This window comes from Miscanthus floridulus, chromosome 12 (genome assembly GCF_019320115.1).
Source record: "Miscanthus floridulus cultivar M001 chromosome 12, ASM1932011v1, whole genome shotgun sequence".
Classification (NCBI taxonomy): Eukaryota; Viridiplantae; Streptophyta; class Magnoliopsida; order Poales; family Poaceae; genus Miscanthus; species Miscanthus floridulus.
In genome coordinates this window covers 41,304,051-41,316,037 of record NC_089591.1, presented here as the reverse complement: position 1 = coordinate 41,316,037, position 11,987 = coordinate 41,304,051, and the positions used below count along the sequence as shown (strand labels likewise).

General features: G+C 49.1%; 1 pseudogene; it reads left to right on the top strand.

Moving 5' to 3' along the window:
* Positions 1 to 2,169: 2,169 nt before the first annotated feature.
* Positions 2,170 to 3,306, top strand: LOC136495265 (uncharacterized; annotated as a pseudogene).
* Positions 3,307 to 11,987: the final 8,681 nt, after the last annotated feature.

Genomic DNA, 11,987 nt, shown 5'->3' with positions numbered 1-11,987 from the left:
ATACTCTTGGCCATTTGCATTGACATAGCAACCTTGTGAGCTTAGCCAAAGCCCTCCCACTCATCTCCATCATTGATTAATCATCTTTATAAGATTGGGAGAGAATCCAAGTGCATTGCTTGAGTGTTTGCATCTAGTGGCACTTGGTGTTCGTGTTTTGCTGCGGGATTTGCTTGTTACTCTTGGTGGTTGCCGCCATCTAGACGGCATGGAGCAACAAGGATCGTCGAGCGGAGGTTGGTGATTGTCTCCGGCTCTGATCGTGATGATTGTGAGGGGTTCTTGACCTTTTTCCCGGTGGAGAGCCAAAAGGTACTCTAGTAAATTGCTCGTGGCTTGTGTGATCCTCATCTTGTGTTGGTTGTGCGGCACCCTATTAAGGGTTTGGCGTGTGATGTCAATTAGCACGTGAACCTCTAAGTGAGTGAATCGCCACAACGGGGACTAGCTTGCCAGCAAGCAAGTGAACCTCAGAAAAAAAATCATTGTGTCTTGATTGTATTCTTGGTATTCATTGGTATTCACTCATTGGTCACTTGCCGCGACGGTATACCTCTCTACCACTCTCTTGTATTTCGTTGTACATTCACTTGGATAGAGCTAGTGGTAGTTAAGACTAGATAGTGTATCATTTAATTGTAATACTCTCACTAGGTTGATCATCTAGGTGTATATTAGTGACATAGATTTGTTGTGATATACTAGAGATCATAGAAAATAGAATTGGGTAGGTGGCTTACGACCCAAGTATAGTGCTAGCGTAAAATTCGCTTCATCATCTTATTGACTAATCATTTGTCATAGTGTTGTTGTAAAAATTTTTAATAGGCTATTCACCCCCCTCTAGCCATTAGGATATTTCAATGATGCACCGGACAGGGGATGGCGGTGCCACCCAGGCAGCACCCCTAGCCCGGTTTCGCCTCCTCTTCTTCACCAACTTCTTCACCTTTGCAAATATGCTAACACCATCAAGTGAACAATACCTTGTGCACGTGTGTTAGCTTTTCGCAAATATTTTTTTAAAGGATTAGCACTCTTTTCACCACGTCACTCGATCCTAACACGTATGCAAAGTTAGATCGCTCAAGTGGCACTAGATGGCCGATATGTAAACAAGTTTGCTCCTCTTAATAGTACGACCATCTATCCTAAATCCGGTCATGCACTTCTCTATACAACTTTTGACCGATGAAATGAAATGCCCTACAAATATACCTTTGTCTTGCGCATTCTATTTCATCTCCTTCGATGTCGATGCAACACATGCACCAACCAAACACCAAATGATATGATCCACTTTATATCATCACGTGACCGTATTGGTTCATCGATCTTGACTTCACTTGCTCTTCACCGTTGCCTCGGTCCATCGGCGCCAAGTCATCACTCAACTTGCCCTTCACTCTTGCAACCGGTCCGTCGAGCCAAGTCTTGTCTTGATCTTCTCCACCTTGATCACATGACTCCATGTCATGTCTCATATGCAAGGAGCTCATTCATCACATGTATAAGCCTTGTAATAAATCCAAGCCATCTTCACCGTCATGGCATAAGTTGCTCACACAAGTACATACGAACTAATCACCTATGTATCTCACTTAAATGCATATTAATCAACCTAAGATTATCACTTAATTACCAAAATCAAATAAGGGCCTTTCACCCGCCTGATCTTCCGAGGTCCCCGCCTCCGCTGTGCTGCTCGCGCCACTTGCACCTTCGCTCTTGGCTTGTGGCATTCGGCCGGTGCTCAGCTACGGGTCGTCGTCTTGTGGGCCTTCGCCTTCGCTCCCTGGCCTTCGCCCGTGCAAGCGAAGGTCTCTCCCAGGATGCCTGCAAAATCATCGGCTTATACATTTTTGTTATTGTTAGTCTATGTAGTTGAGGTGGAGTTCAGCCTTGGCGGCTTATGTAGCTGTGTCACAACGGTAACAGCCATGTTGGCTGAAGTGGAAACCGCAGTTGACACGTAGCCAAAGCAACACAAGACACCCATCATTAGCCTCCGTAACCACCTTATAACCCGGACTCAACTACCCTCGCAATTCGCAACGGGTACTTGCCAGCGGTCACCGTCCACCGCAAGATTTTCAAAATCACCGCACCTTTGGCGCGTCGTCACCTTTTAAGGCGAGAGCGCCCAGCTCCTCGCTTGTCAGTCACTCGCACTCACTCGCGAGCAGCCAAGATTGCCGCAGCTCGATCGATCTGGACCACCTCTTCTGCGTCGGCGCCCGCGGCTCCGGCTTCGCATAGTCCATGTCCAAGGTGGCGTGCGAGATGGCCGCCGCGCTCGCCGACGCCAGCGCCGTCCAATCATGTGGCCGCGGTGGTGCTGGCAGCGCCAGCCCTCGTGCCGACGACGAAGCGGGCGCGCCAGCGGAGTCGGTCCTGCTCCGGGTTCCGGACGGCGTCGGTTTGACCCATCTGTTTGGCGCGGCGCTGCGGCGGGACGGGTCCACCAAGGGCAGCTCCAACCCGAAGGTGGCCGCCGAGGCGGCGACGCGCAAGGGCGCGCCGATGGCGGCGGACTCGAGGAGGTTGCCGGCCACGACGACGGCCAGCAGCAGCAAGACCGCCGTAGTCATCGGTGTTCTGCCGGCGAGCAAGGTGGTTGCCAAGGAGCGTCGCGGTCGCGGTCGCGCTCCCGGCCGCGTCGTCGTCGCCCGCGCGTGGCGCCGGCCGGCGGCAGGGGTCAGGGTCTTCGCGAGCGAGGCCGTGGGGCCGGAGCCAGTGTCCCCAAAGGTGTCCTGCTTCGGGGCCGTACTGTCGGAGACGTCTGCCGCGGCGCCGCCCGGTGGTTCGCAAGAGGAAGAGGAAGGGAGCGGGTGCTGGGCGAAGCCTGGGGACCGCGCTTCTTGGCCTATGTCGCGACAGCAATGATCGTGATGGCCACCTCTGCCGCGCGAGCGAACCAAGTTCGAAGGCCACGGCCCGGGGCCTCAGCGGCAGCGCGTCGCCGTGATGTCGCCACCGCGGCCGGTGGCGCCGGGGCTGGGAGACGTGAAGCGCCTCGCTTCGCGGCGGTGGCCGGAGACCATGGCGCGGGGGACGGTTTGAATGTCCTCCCGTACGTGCTTCGAGAGGCACGGCGGCGGCAGCCTTGTACGACGTCCACGGACCACGGTTGCCAATGCAGCACCGTCTCCCTCCTCGGACCTGCTCCTGACCGTTCTATTGTCGTGTGGTGTGTGTACGTGTGTGCCTGTGTGACCTTTTTCTGTTTGTTTGCAAGCTGCATCTCGTGCCTTGTGTATCGACATTCGGCTCTGTCCCGTTTCTTTGTCACTCAAGTGGATATATCCGTTGCAATTTGACCTTTATTTATTTATACAAATTCTCAAGATGAAGGCGCTCAGCTGAAAAGTTGAAAAAAGCTTGGGCTTAACAAGTGACAAACTGATAAAATCTGCGAAAAGAAAAGATTTCCTCCCTAGAAAAAAGTCGCAAACTTTTGGGCTCGCACGCGAGATTAAAGGCCCAAACAAGAAACCCAGAATGAACCAGCCCATATTTCAGTACTCCAACGGGCAGCGCCACTTTTTTTTGGTTTCTGCGCCTTCCTCCCCTGCCGTTCTGCCACAGCCGACCGTTGGAAGGAACCCCGCATCGGCATCTCCCAGCACGAGAAAAATTAAGGAAAAGAAACCGACATCTCCAGCAGCCCTGCCCTTCCATGACCGTTGCACAGTTCAAACCCCTCAAAACGGCCACTCCCCGGAGCCAGTCAAGCGAACACCTCAAAGCGAAAGCCAAAGCTGCGAAAGCCGCGGCGGTTAGAAGAGAGCAGAGCAGAGGCAGACCGAGAGCCGAGAGGCACGCGTGGGTCGTAGCGAGCCAGTGTCCATGGGGTGCATCTCCTCGAAGCTCCTCCCGCCGGGGCCAGGCGGCGACGGCAGGCGCGCCACGGTGCGCGGCCGCGTCGAACATGTCGTCTCCCTCACCTCCACCACCTACGGCGTCCTCGACCTCCACCCCAAGCACGGAGGAGCCGTCCTCGCCGCCGCCGCCGCCGCACCTGCCGCCGCTGCTGACGAAGAGGTGGAGAAGGAGGAGCAGCCGCCGCCGCCGCATGACAAGCCGATAAGCAAGGAGTGGAAGCGAGCCAGCATGCGTCCGCCGCCCATTGCGGTCCCGAGCGCCGACAAGAAGCCGGCGACGGGGAAGCCGGAGTCCGGCCTGGAGGTCATCAACGCGTGGGAGATCATGGCCGGGCTCGAGGAGGCCTACGCCGCCGCGGCCGGGTCGCCGCCGGCGAAGAAGCCGTCCAAGCCGGGCCGGTGGTCGCCGGCCAGGGTCATCGCTATGGCCCTGCCGTCGCCCAAGAGGTCGGCGACGAGGCGGAAGAACACGCCGGGGAAGGAGAACAGCCCGCTCCAGCGCTGCTCGGGGAATCTCAGCAACAAGGACAAGGACAAGCCCGGCTATATCGACAGCGACAGGGTGCTCCGCCCGTACAATTCCATCGACAACTCCAAGCTGTCGATGGCGTCCAAGAGGTTCTCCCCGGGCAGCGCGCGGATCGTCCGCAAGCCCGGCACCGCCGAGACCGGCGGTGGCGGCACCGGCATGTCCTCGTCGCGGCGCAGCCTGAGCCCGCTGTTCGACCCGGAGCTGCTCGGGTCCATCGAGCGCGAGCTGTCGGAGGAAGGCGCCCACATCAAGCGGATGGTAGGGTCCGAGAAGCCCAAGCACCCGAAGGCAGCGCCGCCGGCGATCGTGGCCGAGGGGAAGTGCCCGCCTGGGGGCGCCGAAGCCGTCGTCCTCTACACCACCACGCTCCACGGCATCCGCAGGACCTTCGAGGAGTGCAACGCCGTGCGCGCGGCGATCGAGGCCCACGACGTGAAGGTGATCGAGCGGGACGTGTCCATGGACTCGGGCTACCGCGAGGAGCTGCGCCTGCTGCTGGGCGGGCGGGAGGTGCGCGTGCCCGCCGTGTTCGTGCGGGGCAGGCACGTCGGCGGCGCCGCTGAGGTGGCCAAGCTGGAGGAGGAAGGCAAGCTGAAGGCGCTGCTGGAAGGCCTGCCCCGGGCGCGGGTGTGGTGCGCGGGCTGCGCCAGCGTGCGCTTCGTCATGTGCCGCGACTGCAACGGCAGCCGCAAGGTGCTCGACGCCGAGCGCAAGGAGACGGTCAAGTGCGGCGAGTGCAACGAGAACGGCCTCGTCCGGTGCCCGATCTGCTCGTGAATCGCCGCCGCGAACGGTGGGGTGGATCTGGCACTGATTGGTGGTGTGAAAGGTGTGCATTGCTGTGTTCCATTGGGTTGATCTGCCTGTCTACCCGGCTGCTTTCGATTTCGGAAATGCTAAAGGACAACCGTGTGTTTTTGTCTCTCTCGGCACACGGTTTTCTGATCATCCGATCGCGGGGTCTGTCCATAGTTGACCGTCTGATCCCCACCGATTTAGCTATCTATTTTTTCCTTGTCGCTGACAAGCTGTTCTGCAAGTCTTCTCTCGTTTCATTTCATCGTCTCCCCCCTTACAACAGCGACTATAGAAAAAAAATTATCTCATTTTATAATATATTATTTATTTTTATTCTTGTCTAACTATAGAAAAAATTATGACTTATTAATTGTCTTTATGTCAACATTTATATTATTTTTTGTTCTTGCCTAACTATAGAAAAAAAATTGTGATTTGTTAATTGTCTCTGTGTCTATATATATATATATATATAGTCAGCTACAAAATAAATTATTCCGTAGCCACCTCTATTTACGATAATTTTATATACTAATTTACGATAATGTCAATATATATTTACGATAGTTGGGTTACTATAACACATGGGGATATTTACCATAACGTTATAGTAAACCACTTAGCAAGGGGTTACTATAATCTCGTAAATTAACATAGTAATTATCTTAACTCAAAGTGGCTACAAAATTATATATATATATATATATATATATATATATATATATATATATATATATATATATATAGAGAGAGAGAGAGAGAGAGAGAGAAAATTTGTTACTTGTTAATTGTCTTTGTGTCAACATATATTAGATTTCGTTAGGTTTGTATAGTTTTGTGTATCGATTTTTTTATAACCTGATTTGAAAATTACAGCTACAATTTTATCATAAAATATATGCAATAAGCATGGTGGCCGTTGGATTTCGATCTAATGGTGGTAGAATTCGTGTGCTACTATTATCTAAAGCAACTGAATTTGTTTCTCATAGAAATCGTGTGTTTTACATGGAACTAACAACCGTGTGAATATAATATAGACATCCTGTTTGATTTTGCTATATATGCGAATTGCGAAGTGCTTGTTGCTCTCGGCAACAGCGAACTGATTCATTTTGTTGCGTATGTTGTTTAATTACCTAATTTAATCAAATGTAATTCGATTGCTTCTCGTGGACTATGTGCTGATGATTTGGGAATTGGGATGTGTCTGCTCTCTTCTCTCCAGTGTCGATCTGCCTTACATTTGAGTTTCCCGCTGGCCGCTGATAACTAGACTGTGCTGAATTGCAGAAATAAACGTCTTTGTCCCGTTGTTCTCACACAGAAAGACAATAAACACGAACCAAGCAGGTCTTCTTTTAAACACGGAACCGGAGCAAATTTACGGTTTTCAGGTTTTGTGATTTATAACACGCTGATGAGGAAGAAGCATCAGATCTGCTTTCCATTTGACTCGAACCTGATAAATGTTTTCACATACGTCGTGATGACCAGATGGGTACGATAATGCAACTTCTTATGGCTAGGAAGCATAGCATTATCGTTGTCAGCTTCCAATCATCAGGTCATAATGACGAATGGGTTGAACACTTTTCCGTTGTTTTGATTCCAGAATTAGACTCCTTTTCATTCTTTCAACGAGAAATTGAAAACTACCATCTCTAGTCAAGTTTACATGACATTTCCCAAAAGAGAGATAGTATGTTTTACTTCTTTTTTTTCAGAAAAAAAAAACTGAATGACAAGTTTAATTGTCTGGTGTACTAATAAAGCTACAAGCAATATGACAAGTGAACATATACCGCCTTTCCATGAAAAATAAAGTGCATGTTTGGTACGACTCCTCCCCCATGCTCCTTCGAAGCAGATGAAACCGTAAGGAGGAGCCACAAATTGTAGCTCTGGCTTTTACACAAAATACGGCTCTGGCTCCTCTTGCATGAGAAAAATGGCTCCTCCTCTTGAGGTGTTCGGTACTCCTCCATTTCCTCTACTGGAGATGTTGTTAGAACTGGAGCCGTGCCAAACAGGTCCTAATAAATCGATCAGAGTAGTGCCGCTTCACTATGGCATGGAAGTTTTACTTCATGGTGGCCACCTGAACTATATGGACACATTCAGCCGATAATGTATTTAGCCTAGACATGTCATGGCATTGATTTTACGTTTGTCTAGTGTTATCCTAAACAGTAAACAACCAATCATTTGTTGTTTATACACTATTTAGGCAAAACAGCCACTTAAACGGGTAAAATGGATGTTTAAATGGGATAAACGGATGATTAAATGGAAATAGCATACCGCCGTGTAACGTTAAACATGGTGTATTAGGTGAAACCATGTGTTTGCCGCCATATCACATGCCTGCACAAAAAAGTTTGCTTGCAACCAATAAAGCATTCACTTTAGACATGTAAAATTATGTTTTGAGTTTGACCCCTCGATAGCTACATACATGTGCAAAAGGTGTTGCACATGCGTTGGATAACCATACAATTCTATGGATGGTAGGGAATAAGAGTGCCTTCTATATTAAGGGGCAATAAGTTTATCATATACATGTCATAGAACTAATATCTTATGTTCACTGCCTTAGCTAGATGCAGACAACTTGTCACCCGTGGAACTGATGACGCATTAACCCTAACACTCAGATTTCCCCGGTCGTTGGACAACATTAGTAGCATTTGACGCATACTTCCACCCCCATGCTCGAGCTCCTTTTGCCATTATCACTAGGGGTGAAGCTACACTATGTTTAGGGGTGCATTTGCAACCCCTCCGAATGCAAATACAATGGATTTGATTAAAATTTCACCACATATGTGCACCCCCTACAAGACATATTTATACACTTATAAGACAATTGCACCACCTTCTGATTTGCTCTGATTATTGCTTGTCACATGTGCCATACTGCTATGCACCCACATCTTTTCTCGTACATTACTCTACCTCTTTGACGATCCTCTACCCTACCAGCCGATGATGTTATCCTTGCTTTGCCTTGCTTGTCATCCTTGCATTCGCCATTGCCGGAAGCCAACCTATGGTCGTAGTCATCATCCCTTGAAGCCCCCTGAAGGGTCAAGATGGCGGACTAAGGGGGGGGGGTGAATAGTCTTTTCTAAAATTAATCACGTTGGCTAACCGAAACAAGTGCGGAATTAAAATGATCGGTCTAGCCAAGACTACACCCCTCTATCTAAGTTCTCTAGCACCTTCCGAAGATACTAATCAAGCAACAAAGGTGTCGGGTTAGCTAGAGCTCACCTAACCAATTCTAGGAGCAAGGTCACACAAACCTATGCCTCTAGTACTTTAAGCAACAAGGGAGCTCCTACACATGCTAGTAAGCAAAAGCACAAAGCCACCTACGCTCACTAGCAATGCTCAATAACAAGGCAACCAATACCAAATTAGAGAGCGCAATTACTTAGCTACACAAACTAAGCAATGTGACTAACAAGGTTACACAAACCAAATTAGCCACGCAAGAGAGCTACTTCTATGCTACACAAGCAAGAAGGTAACTAGCAAGCTACACAAGCTAACTAATTACAAAAGCAACAACACAAGCTTAATGTATATGAAAATAATCGCAAGCTTGTGTAACGGGGATGCAAACCAACGTGAAGAACAAGGTTGGCACGATGATTTTTCTCCCGATGTTCACGTGTTTGCCAACACGCTAGTCCCCGTTGTGTCGACCGCTCACTTGGTGGTTCGGTGGCTAATTGGCATCACCCGCCAAGCCCGCACGTCGGGCGTCGCAAGAACCTACCTGAAAGTGAGGGTAGCTCAATGACACGCTTTGCTAAAGTTGCTCTTCGCGGCTCCCGCGGGGCGAGCACAATGCCCCTCACAAAGCACTTCTCCGGAGCGCCGCACAAGCTTCTTGCGGGCTTCGACGGAGACCACCACCAAGCCGTCTAGGAGGTGACAACCTCCAAGAGTAACAAGCACCACCGGCTTGCAACTCGATCACCTAGTGCCACTCGATGCAACCTCACGATGCAATCGCACTAGAATCGCTCACTCACACAATCGGATGATCACTATCAAGTATGTGTGAGATGAGGGCTCCCAAGCACTACCACACAAGCCACCAAGGCTCTAGTGTGCTCAGCTCTCGACCAAAGGCCGACCACCACTTCTATTTATAGCCCCATGTGCTAAACTAGCCATTACCCCTTCACTAGGCGTTTTTCGGGTCGACCGGACGCACCGATCGTGAATACCGGACGTGTCCGGTCGCTATACCGGACGCGTACGGTAGCTGCCAGACAGCCACGTGTCCCACTGTTGCCTCCAACGGCTCTCTGACAAGACGACCGGACGCACAATACCGAACCGACCGGACGCTCAGCCGCTGCGTCCGGTTGAGTCCAGTAAGCCCCAGGGCCGACTGGACACGTCTGTTAGAAGCTGACCGGACGCTGAGCATCAGCGTCCAGTCGAGTACAGTAAGCACCCACGGATGACCGGACGCGTCCGGTCACACCGGACCGGACGCTGCCAGCGTCCAATCAACCGTCTCACCGAACACCGTTTTTGCTGATTCACACCGGACGCGTCCGGTGTGGCGACCGGACGCGTCTGGTCACTGAGTGCGTCGCCGAATACCGGACATGTTCGGTCACCATAACGGACGCGTCCGATCACTCTGCAACCAGCGCGACTAACTCCTTTTCAACTCTATCTTCTTCACCCTTGCTCAAATATGCCAACCACCAAGTGTATCACCATGTGCACATATGTTAGCATATTTTCATAAACATTTTCAAGGGTGTTAGCCACTCAACTTGCCACGCCACTCGATCCTAGCGATGATGCAAAGTTAGATCACTCGAGTGGCACTAGATGACCAATATGCAAACAAGTTTGCCCCTCTTGATAGTACGGCCATCTATCCTAAACCCGGTCATAAACTTCTCTACACACCTATGACCGGTGAAATGAAATGCCCTAGGTTATACCTTTGCCTTGCGCATTCCATTCCATCTCCTCCAATGTCGATGCAACACATGCACCAACACGATCAACAATGATATGATCCACTTCATATCATCACGTGATCATATTGGTTCATCGATCTTGACTTCACTTGTTTTTCACCGTTGCCTTCGTCCATCGGCGCCAAGTCTTGCTCATGCTTCACCGCCACGCGGTCCATCGCTCCAAAGCCTCCGACTTGCCCTTCACGCTTGCAACCGGTCCATCAAGCCAAGTCTTGTCTTGATCTTCTCCATCTTTGATCACATGACTCAATGTCATGTCTCATGTGCAATGAGCTCCTTCATCATCACATGTGTGAGCTTTGCAACATCTCTAAGCCATTTTCACCTTCATGGCATATGTTGCTCACACACATGTATCTGTGGACTAATCACCTGTGTATCTCACATAAACACAATTAGTCCACCTAGGTTGTCACTCAATTACCAAAACCACACAAGGACCTTTCACCCCCGATATTAGATGACCCTCCAAACCCAATTCAAACTGCAACCCTAACTCTAACAAAGAAGATTTAACGCTATGATGTAGGGGCATGGGTGGTTTGAGTGGAGAAACTAAGGCTTTCATGAAAAGAACTTGAAATGCATTCACTATCCATTTTCCCTTCTTTCATGTATCCTCTTTGACACTATCTTTATACACTAACTAAAAAGATGTGCAAATACATAACTTTGCCTTAGAAGAAATTATGACCTCTCCGATTACCAACTTGTTTCATCATATCAAAACCGATAATCACACGTTTAAATCCTTACTAAGTTAGAGTTATAAATAAAAGTGCCCAAAATTTGCAAAGGCGTTCAAAGTACCGTTTCTTTTGACCGTTCCTAAACGGTAAATAACTAGTCACTTGTCATTTAGTCATTATTCGAGCAAAATGGTCACTTAACAGGTAAAATGGATGTTGAAATAGGATAAATGGCCAATCAAATAGAAGTAATGTACCATTTAAATAGTGTGTATTAGGCCAACGATGTGTTTGCCATCATAGCCACATGCATGCACAAAAAGGTTTGCCTATGAACCAATAACACATTCACCTTAGACATGCCAAAAATGTTTTAGGTTCAACCCTTAGTAGCTACATGCATGCGCATAAGATGTTAGCACATGTAACTAGAGATAAGTTTACCATAGACATGTCATATAACTAATACCATACGTTTGCCGCCTTGGCTGACATGGACAACTTATCACCCGTACAACTGATGACGCGTTAACCCCTAACACTTAGATTTTTAAGTCTTTGGACAACATTAGTAACAATTGACGCATTCTCCAACCCCCCATGCTCGAGCTCCTTTTGCCATTATCGCTATCACACGTGTCATACTACTATGCACCCGTAACCTTTTTCTCGTGTCTATTACCATATCACCCACCCTCTTTAGTCCTTTACCCTACCAACCGACGATGTTAACACCGCTTTGCCTTGCTTGTCATCCTTTGCATTCGCAATCAACGCAAGCTAGCCTATGTCCACAGTCATATGAAGAGATGACGCTCCAAACCCAATTCAACCCGTAACCCTAACGCTAACAAAGAAGAGGCATGGTCGTGTGAGAGGAGAAACTCTAGTTTTCATTAAAAAAAGTTGAAACGCATTAGATACCCATCTTTTCTCATTCTTTCACATATCTTCTTTGCCACTATCTTTATATACTAACGAAAAAGATGCGCAAAGCCATAACTTTGCCTTGAAGAAATTATTACCTCTCCAATTATGAACTTGTTTCGTCATATCAAAA